Source organism: Ochotona curzoniae, unplaced genomic scaffold (genome assembly GCF_017591425.1).
Source record: "Ochotona curzoniae isolate NIBS_2020 unplaced genomic scaffold, NIBS_Ocur_1.0 contig_1014, whole genome shotgun sequence".
NCBI classification, from domain to species: domain Eukaryota; kingdom Metazoa; phylum Chordata; class Mammalia; order Lagomorpha; family Ochotonidae; genus Ochotona; species Ochotona curzoniae.
The window spans coordinates 51,833,920-51,851,736 of NW_024464920.1; positions in this window are offsets into that span (position 1 = coordinate 51,833,920).

A 17,817-nucleotide genomic window follows, 5' to 3' on the forward strand; every position below is an offset into this window, starting at 1 on the left:
GGACAGGGAGGGCACAGGACAGGCTCAGCCGACAGAGGGCACAGCAGAGGGCGGGCACAGCACAGGCTCAGCCGACAGAGGGCACAGCACTGGCGTCCCACATCTCGGTTGCAGCAAGCAGCGAGAGCACACAGTGTGACCCCCAGGCCGCAGGACACCCCACTGGAGTAGGAAGGAAGGGCCCGTGAGGTCGTGTGAGAGCCACAGAGTCCGAGGCTGAGGGACAGCCCAGCCTTGTCCTGGCTGCATGGCTGCCTGCCAGTGCCAACCAGGCTTCCCACGAGTGTTAGCACATCAGCAGGGTGAGTGACAGGAGCCCTGACAGGCATCACAATCGGCTTATCAATCACACGCCCATCACCTGTCAGAGCGGCATGGCGAGCTCTTGATAGGAAGCCCCGGCTAAGGGGAGCTGCAGCTTCAGCGTGCACTCACGTTACGGCCCCTCATCTGTCCCCAGCGTTGTCTCCGCACGCCGCGAGAACGCTGTTGTCTTAAAGAGGCTATTTTCTAATTACTGGACAAAGATAAGTCTGCAGAGTATAATTGAGAAGACTCATGTGTTGTTAGATTATCTTATCATCATTATAATTGCTTTTGAGAGGGAGAAAAAGGCCGAGCCGTGCTCCCAGCCCCTGGCTGGCTCCCCGGATGCCCGCAGCTGTGACCTCCGGCCTGTCTGCTGTGGGAGCCGGGAGCTGCTTTCTGATCTATGTGGGTGGCAGAGACCCACCACCTGGACCATCACCTTCCCCCTGTGGGCCGTGTGTGGAGGGAGCCAGGATGCGCTCAGCTCTGAGATTACCACACTGCGGGCCCCAACGAAGACCCTCCTGGTCCAGCCCAGTGCCCTTCCCACTTCACCTCTCACCGCAACCGAGGGACTGGACTGTTCTTGCAGCCCCAACCTCACAGGAACTGGGCGATCGGGAGGGCTTCCTGGAGGAGGCAGTGCTGGTGCTGGGCTTTGTGAGAGCCCCCTGCAAAGCTGTGGGCGAGCCAGGGGCAGAATGAAGGTCTTGGGCTTAACCCTAGCCAGGACGGCCCTTGGTCATTTTTGGCCGGGAAGGGAAAAACTGGAGTGCTGGAGGAAGGCCCTTTTCCAGGTGAGACCAGCCAGTGGGGACCCTAGGGAGGCCTGGGAGGAGCGGGCAGGCTGCGGCCCAGGAGTGGTGTGATCGGCTTGGTTCCTGGAGCTGCCCCGGGTGACCTTGGCGCCACCAGGACATAGGGAGATGAGCTCGTATGCGGGGCCAGGTGTTCAGCATACCCACTGGAGGGACGTTTTGTGAATGTGTCAGGTCTAGCCCCTCCCTGGACATCTTTTGGGACATAGTTATTTTGGCCAAGGTGCAGAGGGGTGCCCCACCTGCTGAGTCCTCCCCGCCCCCCGAGGTGCAGAGGGGTGTCCCTGCCTGCCGAGTCCTCCCTCTCCGAGTTCCCCGGGCCACTTGGAATGTGGATTTAGCTTTAGAGAAGTCATCTGAAATAGATATTTCTCTCCACTGCCAGAGGGATTTATTGGCAGAACTAGCCATCTATTAACATTATCTGGGGACTCTGGGCTGGGAGAATAGATACTATAAATCTTAGTTGTAGAAACCCCCAGCAGCCAGAAGGCTTTTGTGGACGGCAAATGGAAAAGCCCAGTGAGTCCAGACCTGTTTATTTTACTTAGAGGCAAAGAACATTCCGAACTCAGCCAGGCAGGAAATGGGTTTTGGGGACGGCCACTTAGCCCAGCTGTTGGCCCTGAAACCGTGGGAGTAACCGCCGCCTGCAATTAGAGCGGGAGGCATGGGAGACCATATTTTGTAGCTCATGTGATGGAAGCTTCTAGAAACCTCAGGCAGGCCGTGTGTCCAGGGCCAAGGTCCCTCAGGGGTTCTGATCTGGAGCACCCCGTGTCCCCACCGGCTGGGATGGGCCTGCAGAACCACTCATGGGGCCGGCTCCTCTGCCCAGGGAGGTGACTCAGGAGACGGCGGCTTGATTAATGTCAACACGACTTCGGATGTAAAAGTTGGAATTAAATTTAAGATGAGGAAAGGGTCCTGGGGGACCCATGGGACTCCTGCCTGGCCTCTCCTGACTTTGGGGTGCAGTGTGCCCCTCCCTGTGCCCCTCCCCACTCTGGCTGGCAGCTGAGGCTCAAGCAAGTGGGGGATGGGAGGAGGGAAGGTTGCCCTGTGCCCTGGCAGCACCAGGGAAGGGGTGCCCAACAGTCTGCAGGGAGGGGCGAGGGCCCTCGAACCCCTGCTCTGGCCTGAGACTTGAGGAGTGCAGGTGGGAAGATGGGGGCAGCCGGGAGTGAGAAGGAAGGAGCCCCCTCCTGTGGCATGCAGGGTCATGGACCAGCTCCCTGGCCAGGATGGGGCTGGAGCTGGCGTCTGTGTAGCTCCCAGCAGTCAGGAGAGGGGCAGGCTGGGGCCAGCCTGCTTGGCAGGTGGGTGATGGCCAAGACCTTGAATTACCCAACCCAGTGCAGTGGCTGCAAGTCTAGCTCTGGGTGCTCATCCCTTTGGGTGCTGGACCGAGAAGTGGGTCTGTGGGGGACCCACGCTTCCTAGGCTCTGGCCAGAGGGAGGCACAGGGTGGGACTCGGGCTGCCTGCGGGTCATGCTGCATCCTGCGGATCGGCCTCTGCTGGCTGAGTCCTTGCTGCTGCAGGTGGGCGTCTGCCCTCGAGCTGTGGAAGGGTCTGTTGGTCTGTTGGTCATGGTCGGGGATTCGGCAGAGCGGCTGGCCACGCTGCAGCCCACTGGGAGGGTCCGTGGGGCTGGCTCCTGAGCGGGGATGGTCTGGGGCCAGGAGCAGTTCAGGGCACAGAGAGGAGAATGAGGGTGTGTGTGGGTGGCAGCTGGGGCAGGGGTTGTGGGTGACGAGGTCCTGCGTGAGGGCACCAGGAGGCCCCTGGCTCACTTGAGGTCTGGGTGCAGTCTGTCCTGGAGATGCCCTCATTGCCCCGAGTGACGGCCAGTTCAAGACTCAGTGACCGCCCACTTCACGGGCCTCCCACGTGCAGGAGAGCGGGAGTGTCACCCCTCGGGGGCAGCACGGGCGTCTGAGCCAGGTGGCCATCCTTGCCCACCAGTCTGTTCTGCAGCTCTCCTGTGACTGGCGGCGGGGTTGGGGGGTTCTGTGGGGGGAGGGTGAGCTCTCCGCGGGGCAGCACCCTGAGCCCCACGATGCCTGTTTCTTTGCTAAAATCCGAGGCACATTAAACCGTTCACCTTTCAAACCTCGGGTGCTGGGAGCAGGCTGCCGCACCTCCCAGATGAGTTTTTGAGCAGACCAAGTGCAAATTCCTAATTAAAGGAGTTTGACAAGAATCAAAGAAGACTGGTTGCCGCCGGAGGTTTAGGGAGTTAATTACCAGTTTGTACCCTGCCGCCACGGGGGTGCGTGAAGCATCTGGGCGGGCCCTGGCCGGGAGCAGGCAGTGGAGACGCAAGTGCTGAGCCAGCTGAGCCAACACAGGCCTCCCTGTGGCTTCAGAAACGCCTCTTTCTTTTTAATGATTGTTTTTATTTGAAAGGCAGAGTTTCAGAGAGAGGAGGCAAGACAGAGAAAAGATTCTCCATCCGCTGGTTCATTCCCCAAATGATCACAGACAGAGATGAGCCGATCTGAAGCCAGGAGCCAGGAGCTTCATCCGGGTCCTTCCATGCAGGTGCAGAGTCCCAAGGCTTTGGGCCGTGCACTGCTCTCCCAGGCCACAGTAGGGAGCTGGATGGGAAGTGGAGCAGCCAGGACACTGTGCCGAGCCCGCGGGGGCATGCCCCTCAAACACAGGAGCCTCGGCTTCGTCCACAAGTGCCAGGTTGGAGCACTCATCACGTAATGCAGATGCATTTGGGATCTAATGGGATCTGATGGGATGTAATGGGATCTGATGGGATCTAATGGGATCTAATGGAGCTTTCTACAGATATTTCAAGATAAGGATCAGGCCTGGCTCTCTGTGGGCAGGTGCTGCTGCGGAGCCTTTGCAATCCTCGCTTGGGGTTCAGGTTGCGGCCCCTCCCTAGAGCGCGGCCGCTGACACGCTTCTGAAGGGGACGCTGTGGCTTTGGATCCATCAGCTTGGTCGTTAAGTGTCCTCTGCATTTCTATGGGGTTCTCGCAGCTCCCAAGTTGGTTCATTTGGTTTCCAAAATGCCCTAAGTCAGTTGTTTTTGAAGCTGGTAACTCTTCCTCAGTAAGTGTGCCATGTGAGGCCCCCTCCTGCCCCCGGGTGTGCCTTCGCCTGTTCTGCCCCTGTGCGGTACCACCCTGCGTCTGCCCCACTCCTGTACAGTGCTGCCTGGGGCACCCACCTCCTCTCTCCAGGCAGCTCCGGGAAGCTGGGCTCGCTCCTCCCTGCCTCTGCAGCGACACCCGAGGGAGGGGTGCCCTGGTGGTGTGCGGCGCTTGCCTTTAGCGTGTGTATGTGAGCCATGGGGGGGTCCACATGATCCGTGTGGGTGGGACCCTCTAGGATGGATTGCTGCAGGTCCAGCTGATGGCTTCAGGCCCTGGGTGGCAGGTGTCCCGTGAGGGCCCTGCTGAGACGCTGCCATCTCAGCAGGCAGGCCTGGAGGGCACCTGGGGTGGGCCTGGCTGCCCTGGGCTGTGGTGGAGAGACCTTGACCTGCTTTCTTGTTCTCTAAGAAGGTGGGGGTGTGCACAGCCCGCCCCCCTCCTTCCTGTGGCCACAGGCTGCTGTCCTGGACCTGAGCTCCCTTGAATGAGCAGACCAGCTCCTAAGGTTGCCCAGACATCTGTCGCTCGCCCCTCAGAGCACCTGTGCTGCCCCCTCCCGCCTCCCCCAGTCACTGTCTCCTCGCTCTGATGAACCACGGCGACCGGTGCAGATGGCTGCGCTGCCAGGCATCTTAAAATAGAAAGCTTCTCTTGATCCAGAAGGACCTCCAGCCCGCCTCCCATTCGCCCCCACTGCTGACCGTGGGCCGTACCCACGTGGCGCTCCATGTCCCCCAAGGTGGCCACCACCCTGCCCCTCCTCGGCCGCACAGCCTGCTGTATTTTGTAAGACGTTACAACTTTGCTGCCCGGGTAGGTGCTGTGTTCCTGAAACAGAAGTGGGAGAAGTGCCATGTGTGCCCATGTCACGGGAAGCCCTCCGCTGCGTGCCCGTGGCAGTGCGCCCACTCCCAGGGCGGCTGCCAGAGGAGGGCGGATGGACGCTGGCTGCCAGAGGAGGGCGGATGGGCGCTGGTGCCCGGAGCGAGGGTTCAGGCTGGGAGACCGCGTTCTGTACCTTCTTGAGGGAGTGTCGAGTCCTTGCAGAGTCCCTGGCCGTGCCTTCTTCCCAGTCCTGGTCACGGGCAGTGACTGGCTGTGCATCGCCCCGATGACACACGGAGATGACCGTTTTCCACTTGACTGGCCACTTGGAAATCCTCTCTCGCTGCGTGCTGCTCCAAGCGTCTGACCCGTCGGACCCACTGGCACAGGAAGCGTGGAGCTCTTCAGCAGTCGCAGAGGCGGGGTGCTCCTCGGGCACGTGTGGTTCCTAGGCAGCTGTGCCTCTGCCTTTTGAGTCTCTCACTGATGTTTTTTTGAACAGAAATACTCAGTTTGTACGTGGCTGACTTTTCCTTTATGGTTATTGCACTTCACATTTGTTCCGGAAGCTTCTCCCCTGGCAGCCGCATGACACTCCTGGCCACACTGTCTTTTTGAGGAAATACTGAGTGTTGATCTTTGTGCACAGTGGAAGGTGTTCCTTCCTTCCCCATGTGGGTGAGCGGTGGCCCCAGAGTCAGCTTCCTCCCTGTCTCCTGCAGATCCGGGGCCCTCTGTTCCCACCCCATGCATGGCGAGCCAGACCATCTGTTCTCATTTGGTGCACAGCGGGGCGGGGCCCTCTGTTCTCACCCCGTGCTCAGCAAGCCGAGGCCCTCTGTTCCCACCCGGTGCATGAGCCGGGGCCCTCTGTTCTCACCCTGTGCTCAGCGAGCCAGGGCCCTCTGTTCTCACCCCATGCACAGCGAGCCAGGGCCCTCTGTTCCCACCTGGTGCACGAGCCGGGGCCCTCTGTTCCCACCCCGTGCACAGCGAGCCGGACCGTCTGTTCTCATCTGGTGCACAGCGAGCCGGACCATCTGTTCTCATCTGGTGCACAGCGAGCCGGACCGTCTGTTCTCATCTGGTGCACCAGCCGGGGCCCTCTGTTCCCACCTGGTGCATGAGCCAGGGCCCTCTGTTCCCACCCCGTGCACAGCGAGCCGGACCGTCTGTTCTCATCTGGTGCACAGCGAGCCGGACCGTCTGTTCTCATCTGGTGCACCAGCCGGGGCCCTCTGTTCCCACCCAGTGCACGAGCCGGGGCCCTCTGTTCTCACCCCGTGCACAGCAAGCCAGGGCCCTCTGTTCCCACCTGGTGCACGAGAGCTCCGTCTTTGTGTTGGGGGCTTTGCTGTAAGCCTTGGTGTCTACCCTTCTTCACATGAGTTTTGGAGCTGGCAGGTCAGGTTCCGCCGGCATCCTTTCTGGGCTATTGATGGTTACGCAGCCCGATCGTCTGGCCGATACAGAGCCTTGACTCAATGTGGATTACATTTGCGCCTGCTCTAGGGACTCCTTCAGCAGCTCCCAATAATGTTTTATTGTTTCCTGAATAAAGACCCATTTTTGTGCGATTAATCTCTCCTTCTAATTTCAGCAGCCATTGTACATTTTTTCCTCGAGCTTTTCTCTCTGGGATGTAATTTGCCTACAATAAATTACACAGCACCTCGGGTGCAGTTCAGCGCATGTTGATGTACACAGTCGCTCGAGGAAGAAGCCCTCAATCAGAGGGGTCGCCCTTCCGGGCGTCCGTCCCGTCCCTCTGGCTGAGACCACTGCTGCGTGCTTCTGTCGCTGCAGCCCAGCTTGGGAGGGAGTCTCAGTGGAATTGCACAGCCTCTTCCTGCTGCTGCCTGGCATCTGTGGTCCCAGCGGATGTTGGCGAGGTCTTTCTGAGCCTCTTTGTGTGCCCAGCTGTCCCAGTGAGCACGGCGCACTCGGTTGGGTGGTCTGTCCCGTGTGGTGGTGGGGAACATCCTGGGGGGCATGTGTGGGGGCTTGTCTTGCAGCTCACAGCACCGAGGCACGCTTTGCGAGCTAAGGGACAGGTGTTTCTAGAGCAGGTGCGCCGTCGGCATCCCCGTGAGCCAGTGCTGGGCCCCCACGGCGGCTGTTGTCGGCCGAGCAAGTGTAGCCTTTCCCGCAGCAAGGAGGGTCACCGTTCCGGACCCTGTGTTCTCCGGTCTTGGTGATGCTGGCACCTGCTCGTGCGCAGGCTGGCCTCACGCTGTCCTTTTCAGTCAGGAGTCTGGTCAAGTCCTTCCCTCCCCTTAAAAGCAGTCGCGTTGTCTAACCCGGCACTCGGAGTGCACGGGGGGATATTCCCGGCCATGCTTGGGAGTCCCCGCTGTACCCCTCCCCACAGCATGCAGGACACTCCTGTCGTTCCAGACGCCTCCCTGCAGCCCGGCCTCACCCTCAGCTTCAGCTGTGGTTAGTGTGCCAGGAGTCTGCGAGCAGAGCCGGGCAGTCCGAGTTCCTTCCTCTCTTGTGGTGCTCTGTCATCAAGGTGGTCATGCGTGCGTGGGCTGTGTTGCCGTGTGCGTCTTCCCGTGCGGAGTGTGCCTGTGCCACGGCCGCCTTACCCTCTCGCTCACTGGACCCCAAAGCTGCAGTTCCGCAGTGTGCTTGCTGTGGACACTGCCGTGTCAGCCCTTGCACATGTTTCATCTACCCGAGATAAGCACTTTGAGTTCAACGTGCGCGTCAGGGCGGGTGTGCGGGGAGCCGAGGAGTTGGCCGTGTCCCGCCTGGCTCCTGTGTGCTCCGCGCTCTGGCTCCTGTGTGCCGTCTGGCTCCCGTGTCCCGCCTGGCTCCCGTGTGCTCCGTGCTCTGGCTCCCGTGTGCCGCCTGACTCCCGTGTGCCGCCTGGCTCCCGTGTGCTCCGCGCTCTGGCTGCGCAACGTTGCGTTTTGACTCACACGGGGGCTGCGATGCGCTGGCTTGGTCTGTCTGACCGCGATGTGTCACCTTCTCTTGTGGAAAGTCTTCTCGGAGCTGTTGCCTGGTTCCTTGTGCTCCTGCGGTGCCGTTGCGGGCGCTTGCCCTGCGCCCTGGACCCCACCCCTCCAACAAGACCCACGCACTGCAGGAGTTGGCGCTCTCCTCCCCGCCGACCTCGGGATGGCTTTGAGGAGCCGAGGAGCTGAGCTTGTACCAAGGCCCCTCTTGCGGGTGTGATCGAACACCCCCTGCTACCTCAAGGCAGCAAAGCTGTTGTGCTGGAACTTCGTTGTTTTCATGCACTCGGTGGGTGCTGTGAGTCACCCCGTCAGATCTGAGTCTGTTGTTGCTGAGTGGTTCCGGTGAGTCACCCCGGCAGGTCTGAGTCTGTTGTCACTGGGTGGTACCCGTGAGTCACCCCGGCAGGTCTGGGCCTGCTGTCACTCGGTGGTACCCGTGAGTCACCCCGGCAGACCTGAGCCTGCTGTCCATGCAGGGAAGCCCTCTGGGGTCTTTTCCAGTCTGCATGCCTTCCATGTCCAGTTCTCACCTCATGGCCTTGGCACAGATCTGACTCTGCCCGGAAGCCCGTGTGCAGTGCTCTGCGTGGCTTTGATGGAGTCCTGTTCCGTTTCCTCATCTCCAGGGAACTGTTATAGAAAGCTGGTGTCAGACTTACGTGCCTGGCTGCTCCAGCTTCTCTTACTGGGATCAATTGCTGGGTTTCTTAACATGATCTCCACTTCTTGAAATACATTCACATTTGAGCCCCGATGTATTTGATGCACTAAGATTCTGACAAGGACTTTGACATCTGTATATATGGGAATACTGGTTGGCCAGTTTTCTCTCATCGTCTGTATTGGGTTTTCCTAAAGTTCCTGTGTTCAGTTCATTTCTGGAATGTGTGATGCGCGCACCAGGAGGACCCCCTGAGCCAGTGGTACCCTCAGAACACGGCGAACTATGACCCTGTCAGTCACAGGGCCATGGAGGCTTTCCGTTTCTTCTTTAGTCAGCTTGAGTGTTTCACGGAGTTTGCTTCTTTGCAGTAGTTGGGCTTTTTGCTTAAGGTTTTGCACGTGCTCTGTAGTTCCTTCTCCCTGTGATGTCATGCGTCTGGTCTTGACGTGGCAAGGTGTGTCTCTCACAGCTCTCACTGGAAGAGCTGGGTCTTGTCAGCTTAGGAACCAGATCTGGGCTTCACCAATTTTTCTCTAATGTTCCTTTTGTATATACGAGTAACTTGGAGCCTCCTGCTTTTCCCACATACAGGGGGAAAGTCCTTAATTGCTCCGTACCTATTTCATTACTTTACGCCCCACACTGTGGTAGTTTGGGTTTTACCTGGGATTAATCACTGCCCAATTCCCCAGTAGGTTATCTGGTCATCTGCTGTTTGATTCCCAAATATTCAGGAAATTTTTCAGTATTGTTTTTCTGTTACTCATTTCTAATTTACTTGCTTTTTCAGATTTCTGTGCTAATATAAGTTTAATTCTTGTAAAAATACAGACTCATCTTTTTGTGATTTATTTCATGTCAAATTAAATGAATAAAATATATGAATATTAAGATAGTTCCATCATTTATTTGAAGATTTTTAAAGGGAATGGGCCACAGCTTGACTGGTTTCAGAAAGCTGATTGATGTCTAAGCTTTTATTATAATAAATTATTGTTAGAATTCCATTTTCAAGAAATGTGAGTTTATTAGGAAGCTGAGGGGTGACAGGCTCACGTGGCCGTGACAGGGGTGGGGCAGCATGGAAAGGTGGGCGGGACAGGTGCTTCCGCGCTCGCTCCTGTGTCCACAGGAGGGGACAGAGCATGCTGCTCTGGGCAGCCAGAGGCCACAGATGCCCGGGCACGGGAGCGGCCACACGACGCTGCCTCCAGCAGGTGAAGGAGGAAAGGCCTGGGGGTGGCCTGACGGAGGTGCCGGTGGGATTCACACAGAGCAGGGGAGGTGTGACCCCAAGTTAGCCCCTGGTCGCCCCGTTTCATACGCTTGTCATGAGCGGGGACCTTCACTGGCCTCCACGCTGGCCTTTCCTGTCACGGTGCATGGCTCATGTGGTGCTGGCTGTGTGTTGGGCCCTGCAGCCTGGGATTCACTCCCTGTGGGTCAGCGAGGCTGAGAGCAGGGCCACAGCTGCCCGCTGTGCTCGATGGTGGCCTTGTCCTGTGACCCAGCATGGCGTCTGTCTCGGCGAGTGCTGGGTCAGGTGTTCCCTCGGGAGCCCAGCACCCGCACGCTGTTCTCTCTGTCGGGTCCGTGGTCACTGAGAGGCCAGTCCGCTCCCTCTTCTGGTTATTTCCCTTTCTGGTGCCTTCGGTGCCTGGGGTTAGGCCGTGCTGGCGTTGAGGGTGATTTTGGTCTTATCACGTGCTGATCATTTATTGTGGTGACCCATTCATCTGTGCTTTGTAGCGTGGTATGCCCCGTGGCAGAAGTTTCCACTGCCGGCTCTGTTTCTAGGTCAGCGTGGACAGACCCAGCCTGCCTGACCGCGGCACTGGATGGACTTGTGGGTGTCGGAATCTGCCGAGTCACTCTTAGTCATCACGGATCCCTTCTCTCGTTCCCTTCACTTGCATTCATTCCTTTTCTGAGTCCGTCTGAGCTGCGCCATGGACGTTTGACGGCGAGGTTTCCTTTAAGCCGTCAGTGGAAGCGCCGGGGCTCGGCGAGGTGTGGTTTCAGCCGTCGCCCACAGCGGCCAGCACTTCTGCCCGTGCCCTTGGTCAACGTCGTCACCCTCCACGCGCGAGAAACCTGCAAAAAGCGAGCGCCCTCTCACACAGCAAGATTTACATTTTAAAAATCAGAAGAACGATCTTCGTGTCTGCCCACGTTTGTCACGTTGGGGGCTCTTCGTTCCCCACCTGTGTGGGAACTCTGGCATTTTACTTAAAGAGAACTCGTAGTGGATACGCGCGCAGCCTCCCGGCTTGGTGGTTGCAGCCGAGCTGTCCCTTCTGCTCTGTCCTAGCTGTGTCCCGCGCCTGGTGGCTCTGCGGTCTCCTCTGCATCGCCTTTCCAGTAGCTGGGCGGCAGGTGCCTTCACTCAGTGTAGTTTGGAACACGCCACGCGGTCATTTCCCCAGCGAGTTCCTCATCTCACCCCTTCCTCTTGTTGTCCGGGCACTGCGGTGACCAGCGTCCCGTGGTCCTTGTGGTGGTTGTGGTCATTATTTCACGTGTGTTTTATCTTCTTTGTGCTGCGTGCTCCCTGCCGGGTCTGGGGCCTCTCCGGGGCTTCCTGTGGCTAGCCCATCCTGTGGAAGTTTCGTGTTGAGGGTGCTGTTTTTGGTCATAGATGCTGCTGTTGGCTTTTTTTTTTTCCAATAGTCCCCATTTTTCTCCATGTTCAGGTTTTCTCTTTAAATATTCAAGCTAACACAAACACTTAACAAAAACAAACCACAATGCTGCTTTTGAGTCTATCTGAGGGACAGATGTTTTGTAGGGTTTTTGTTTCCTGTGTCTCTGCTGTGGCCTGTGACTGCTGCCAGGCTGCGGTTTCTGGCATGTTCTCTGAAGAGCTTTGGGGTTGGTTCCCAGGCAGCTGTGGGTTTGCGAGGCAGGCTGACCCTTCAGGCCATGTTTGGGTTCTGTCCGTGCAGCTCAGTGTGGCCTGTGTTCTGGGGCAGTGGGGCCCTTCTGGGGTCTTTGCTGACGGCCCTGCAGGGGCAGCTGGGTGGAGGAAGTACCTCGGCCCTGTGGGGCCTATGGAGTCTTCAGGCTGTGACTCAGGCTGACCACTCAATGGTTGTCTGCCCTGCTCCTGCTCTGGACGCCTCCCACTTGGACCACCTGCTTCATGGATCCAGCAGCCAGCCCTTTGCAGCCCCCTGCTCCCCGTGGCAGCTGTGCTGTGTCCCCAAACGCCAAGGCAGTTTCAGGAAGTGTCCCTCTGCTGCCCTCATCTTAGGGGTGTCACCCTGCGTCTGCTTCACCTCAACAAAGGAAATGCTTGTTTCCCAGATTTTGAACAGTTTTCTAGTTGTTTGAGGTGAGAAGGCATATTTTATCCCAGCTACTCTCTCATGGCCATATAGGGAAGCATCTAGAAGATGTAAAAGTTGGTTCCCCCGCCCCCAGTTTGATCAGGAGGAGCAGAGTATGTTTTTGTGTATTTATCTTGATGAGGGTTTGTTGAAATTCTCGCAGCTGTGGGTTTGTGGCTTTGTCAAAATTATATAATTTCTCATCAGCATTTCTGTGAAAGTATATATGGCATATATACATATACACATATAATTTCCTTGCTTTTCTCCCTTAAGAAAGCCAGTGCAAAACTGGTTCTTGCTATTTGGGTAGCCTTACCGTAATTTCCAGGGAGTTTGGAGTACTTGCACTTCACGTCCAATTCCTGCCTGTTAAGGTCACTGCTTTCCACCTGCACCTGCCTGCTGCTCCGTGTGCACCCTGTCCACATGCACCCTGTCCCTAATGACCCCGTGTGCACCCTGTCCCTGCCCACATGCACCCTGTCCCTGCCCACATGCACCCTGTCCCTGCCCCGTGTGCACCCTGTCCCTGCCCACATACACCCTGTCCCCCGTGTGTCCCCTGTCCCTGCCCACGTGCACCCTGTCCCTGCCCCATGTGCACCCCGTCCCCCGTGTGCACCCTGTCCCCTGTGTGTCCCCTGTCCCTGCCCACATGCACCCTGTCCCTGCCCACGTGCACCCTGTCCCTGCCCCATGTGCACCCTGTCCCTGCCCACATGCACCCTGTCCCTGCCCACATGCACCCTGTCCCTGCCCACGTGCACCCTGTCTCTGCCCCGTGTGCACCCTCCCCCCTGCTCCTTTTGCACCTGTCCTCTGAGGGCCCGGCCCCTGGGGAAAACTGGACCCCTGCCAACTGTCCTGATGTGACCACCTGTGCCACGTGCAATTTCTCTGCTGTCTCCTCTTGTCTCCTCTGTGACATCAGGGAGCTTCTTACCTCTTGCCCTGTGTTTTATCACTGTCATCAGCAGCTTGGTTGCTCTGAGACAAGCTGAGGCGCTTGTCACGAGGGGCGAGAGGCATGGATGCTGATGAGATATAATCTGCAGAGAAATGTCTGCTTGTCTGCGACACAGGGAAGGAAGCACGATGCTCAGTATTGGTTTACAGTTCTTGCAATGTCAGAAAGCCTTCACGTTAGCACAAACGGTGTAGGAGCAGAGGCCCTGATGCCAGCCCGGTGTTCCTGCACCTGCCTGGGGTGACGGCTCTGTCGCCTCCCTCACTGCCTGTCCCCCTGGGTTGTTTCTAGGCCTCACACCCGAGCTCTGCTGCCCCAGCCCCTTGGCAGTGCGCTAGGCAGCAGCCTGTGTGTTCCCCGTGTCTCGGCACAGATTGCGTGGGTTCAGTCACCGTGGGGGAGGATGCGCTGTGTAGCTGTGGTGACGATAAACTGTCAGGTTCAGGAAAACGCTTCCTGTTTCTAAACCGATGCGATCTTTTGTGAAAAGAAATCATGAATGGGTGTTGGCTTGCATCGCCTTCCTGCGGGCGTTAGGATGACTGATGGCCCTTTCCTTGATCTGTGAATGTGGCCGGTCGTATGCTTGGCTCTGTGCTCATGAGCCGGGGCTGCTCTCTGCGCTGGCTGCATTTCAGGGCCACACACTCTTAGGAATTATTCCCAGCGAGCTGCGGGTTTTCCATGCATGGAGCACGCCGCTGTCCAGCTCTGGGCACCCTCGCCCTGACGGGGCAGGTGTTGGCACTCCGCGGCAGCTTCCTCTGCATCAGCGTTTGCAGGCGGGGCTTGCCCGGCTCTTGCGTTGCATCTTTCTCTCCGTTGCATTTCCATGACTCGGAGGAACAGTATGCAGATGGCGGATGTCTTGCTTGAAAGCTCTGGGCTGCTCATTAAAACAGCACGGAGTGTCTGGCCTTCAGGCCGGGTCAGTGTCTGATGCAGGCCTTCCAGAAACTTCCCTGAGGGTCGTGGCTTCCCCAGCAGCAGGGCCTTTCGCAGCCTCTGCTGCCTTGTTCCTGTGCCTCAAGTTCATGGCTGGGGTGAGGCGGACTTGCCTGATGGACAGGCGGGAGCCTATCGCTGATGTCCGCTGTCAGTCAGCGATCACCCTTCGTTTTGTTCCCAGGCCGATCACTGCCACGTGGCCTCGGCTGGCAGCACACACAGTGGAGCATGGAGGGCCCACGCTGAACAGAGCAGTGAGCTCAGGTACGAGGGAGATGGTGCAGTCACGGGGCGGGGTGGGTCCGAGGTGTGTGAGGCTCCGACCAGCGTGCGTGGGATCCTACAGAGGGAGAGTGTGTTCTGGCATGGTTCAGGAAACCAGTGTCGAGGCTGGTGCCTTGCGCGGGTTAGGAGCTGCCACAGTTGGGTGTCTACGGCACCAGCACCCACCTTCTGGTGCCCGCCCTAGGCCCTCAGGAGCCTGTGACCTCCTGGGCATCGATGGCAGCCATGCAGCTCCCCTGTAACCTGATGGGGCCATCCCCTTCTGTATGGGTCCTTGTTGGCCAAACGTCCCCGTGGGGTGCATGTCTGGGTCCCCAGTTCTACCCTCTTACGCTGCTTCCTTGTCCTGCTCTCGTTTGGACCAGATGAGCTCCTGTTGATAGATAATTCAGCATTCCCATTTCTGTATGGGAACTAACTAGCAGTGACTGAACTGCGGCGCCTGGGGGAGCGACGTCCCGCCGCAGTTCTGCCGTGGCTGTCATACGTAAGCTGATTTCAGTGTTGATAACAGCACAAACAATTCCAACAGTGTCTTCAGTCGGCCGCGTCTCCAGATCCCTGCAGAAGTCCTACTTCTCCCTTCTGTTCAGAAGTGTGCATCCTTTTAATTTCGTTACCTTGGAAACTGGAAGAAACATCTGCCGCTTTGCACACTGCAGAGTTGGTGCGTGCACCGTCCTCCTGGGAGGACGCCGGGATTCCAGGACGCCATGTGCGCTGCCGAGGCGGTCCTCTTGCCAGCCACCCACGGCTGTGCGCGTGTGCCCTGCGTCCCCAGCTCCCTGGCCGCTGCGGGCAAGTCTGGGGTTGTTCTGCTCGTGGCTGCCCTGTTCCTTGGTGGCCCTGCGTGCAGGCCACGTGCCTGCTCTCTGACACGCGCTGTGTGGGACCGCTCTGTTGGTGAGTGCCTGCTGCTTTTCCGTGAGATGTGCCTTGCTCTCCTCAGCATTCTGCTTTTGCTGTGGGTTCCAGGGGTGCCCCGTTTTCTTGGGGATCCCATTCTGGTGCTGGAGGAGTCAGCCTGAAGCCTTGGGGCGCTACTTGGAAGGGACCCTGTGTGTGGGGCAAGACTTCCTGCTTATGGGATTCTCAGATTTCCCCAAGAGCCCCTGCCATGTTTGCTTCCAGCTCCTTCAGTTCTCATTTGGCTCTGGAACTGCCCGGTGGTCTCCGGGTGCAGGCCTGGCTCTGGCACTGTCCGGTGGTCTCCGGGTGCAGGCCTGGCTCTGGCACTGCCCAGTGGTCTCCGGGTACAGGCCTGGCCCTGGTACTGCCCAGCGGTCTCTGGGCACGGGCCTGGCTCTGGAACTGCCCGGTGGTCTCCAGGTGCAGGCCTGGCTCTGGAACTGCCCAGCGGTCTCTGGGCACGAGCTTGGCTCTGGTGCTACCCAGTGGTCTCTGGGCATGGGCCTGGCCAGGGTGCTGCCCAGTGGTCTCTGGGTACAGGCCTGGCTCTGGCACTGCCCAGAGGCCTTTGGGTGCAGGCCTGGCCCTGCAGCAGTGTGGAACCTGAGTCCCCAGCACCAGCTCCTGCCCTGTCACCCATCCTGCTGCCTAGTCAGCAGACACCTGCTGGGCCAGCTCATCTTTCCTGTTCTGGAAAGTGGCTCCAGGTAGACATGGTGCCACCATGTCCCTCTGCCTCAGGGGAGCCCAAGGTGGGGATTTCCATACTTGAGGACCCATCGGGCTCGCTGAGGGGTTTGATCTCAAGTGTTCCAGTGAGTTACCATGGAAATGGTGGAAACACTGACCTAAAAATATTAGAATGCAGGCTCCATGTGTTCACCCATCTGATGTGGGTCCCGTGTGGTTGGGCTTCCCCTGGAGAACGGCCCACGGGGACATCTAGGATGACAGTCGTGATGAGGCAGCCGTGTCTGATGTCTGCCCTCTGTGTGCGGGGACCAAGCAGAGTTGGCATTGAGGGGTCTGAAGGTCAAAGGTGGGGTTCAGAGGGCAAGGGCAGGAGGGAGCTGATGGCCCTGCTCTGACAGGCCGAGAGTGGACGCCCTGCTCCATTCGTGCTCTCGGTGGCCAGGTGACGCCTGCCCACGCTGGTGCCGTGGTACTCCTCAGTGCATCGCTCAGACCGGAAGCTGGGCTCTGGCGCCCTTCGATCTGGTCCAGCTGGGGCCTCCGCTGTGGGCGGCTGCTGGCAGGGGTGTGGCCTGCAACCTTTGGCTGGGTGTTCCCAGGCGGCTGAGGTCAGGCAGATGTCTTGCTGACAGTCCGTCTGCTGTCCACAGAGGCCAGCCAGCCGGCAGGGCCTGCTTCCCCGGGAAAGCAGCCGTTAGCCGGCCCGGAACCAGCTCCGAGACAGGCGTTTCCGTGGCTTCTGTGCAGCTCCTGGACCAGGCGTGTGCACACAGGCTCCGGGAGAGCTCAGTCTGCACCTATGGGAGGCCCTGCATGCGTGTGCAAGCACACACGTGCACACGCACTGCATGGAGGTGCACACATGTACACACCAGGCTCATGCGTGTGTGTGCAGGACAGGCTGTCAGTCTACTGTGAGGACCGCCCGGGTACGGCTTGGAGAGTGGTGCCCGCGGCCCTGCGGCTGCCCCGGGTCCCTGCTCTGGCGCTGGCATGGTCTCCTTCATTCGCCTCCTGCTTTCCTTCCCTCTTCCTCAGCCTGCCTCCTCATCCCTGACCCACAGACCATTGAGACGACTGTCCGTGCTTAGGCTGCGGCTGGTCACTCCGCCGGCTCTGGCCTGTGCGAGTGGAGGAAGGGGGCGCCCAGGGCAGTGCAGGGAGAGCAGCCGCCGATGGGACTGGCCTGCTGGCCTGGCCTGGCCCTCCGTCCATGCTGGGAAGAACTCCGGCCCTGTGACTTACACAGACTTTAGCAGCCAACATGGCTCCTTTCTTGGATGCCGAGTAAGCCCTGGCTTGACTTATTGAGTTGGTTAATCTATGGTAAAGCCATCAGAAATGATTTATCGATTTGTTTCAAAGAGAAATCCCAGGAGAAGGATATGATCCCATTTTTTCAACAAATCCCCCATTCAGCCCGCTCCTGAAGACTTTGTCAAGGTAGGATTTGAAATAAGAATTTCATACTGAAGTGAAAGCGCTGCAAACCTGCGTCATGCTCGGGGAGTAGGCGCCGTTCGACTGAGGAGCTGTCAGCAGCCGCAGGCAGCCAGGGCCTTCCCCCACACCCTGGACCAGGACCCGGTTGCCAGGGGCGTGTGATGGGGTCCCCCACCCTGGGAGCTTCAGGTCAGGACTTCCGAGGGCCCTGCGACGTGTGTGGGAGCTGGACCCAGCCCGGTTCTTCTGGGAATGTGTGCGAGCAGAGCTGTACACTCCGTAAGAAAGGAGAGAGACCCTACGGAGCCGGTGGGCTCACGAGCTGGGGCTCCTGCAGGCGTGAGCCCCGTGGCGTGGGCTGCAGGTGTGGCCGGGGCACAGCTGACCCCACGGTCTTGGCTGAGCAGGCAGAGGCCCGTCTCCTTTCAGAGGGTCAGCCCTGCTCGTAGGAAGGCCTTCCACGGATCAGGCAAAGCCCACCTCTTCCCGGAACATCCTGTGTCTGACTCCCAGTCCATGGAGTCACAGGTGGATCCC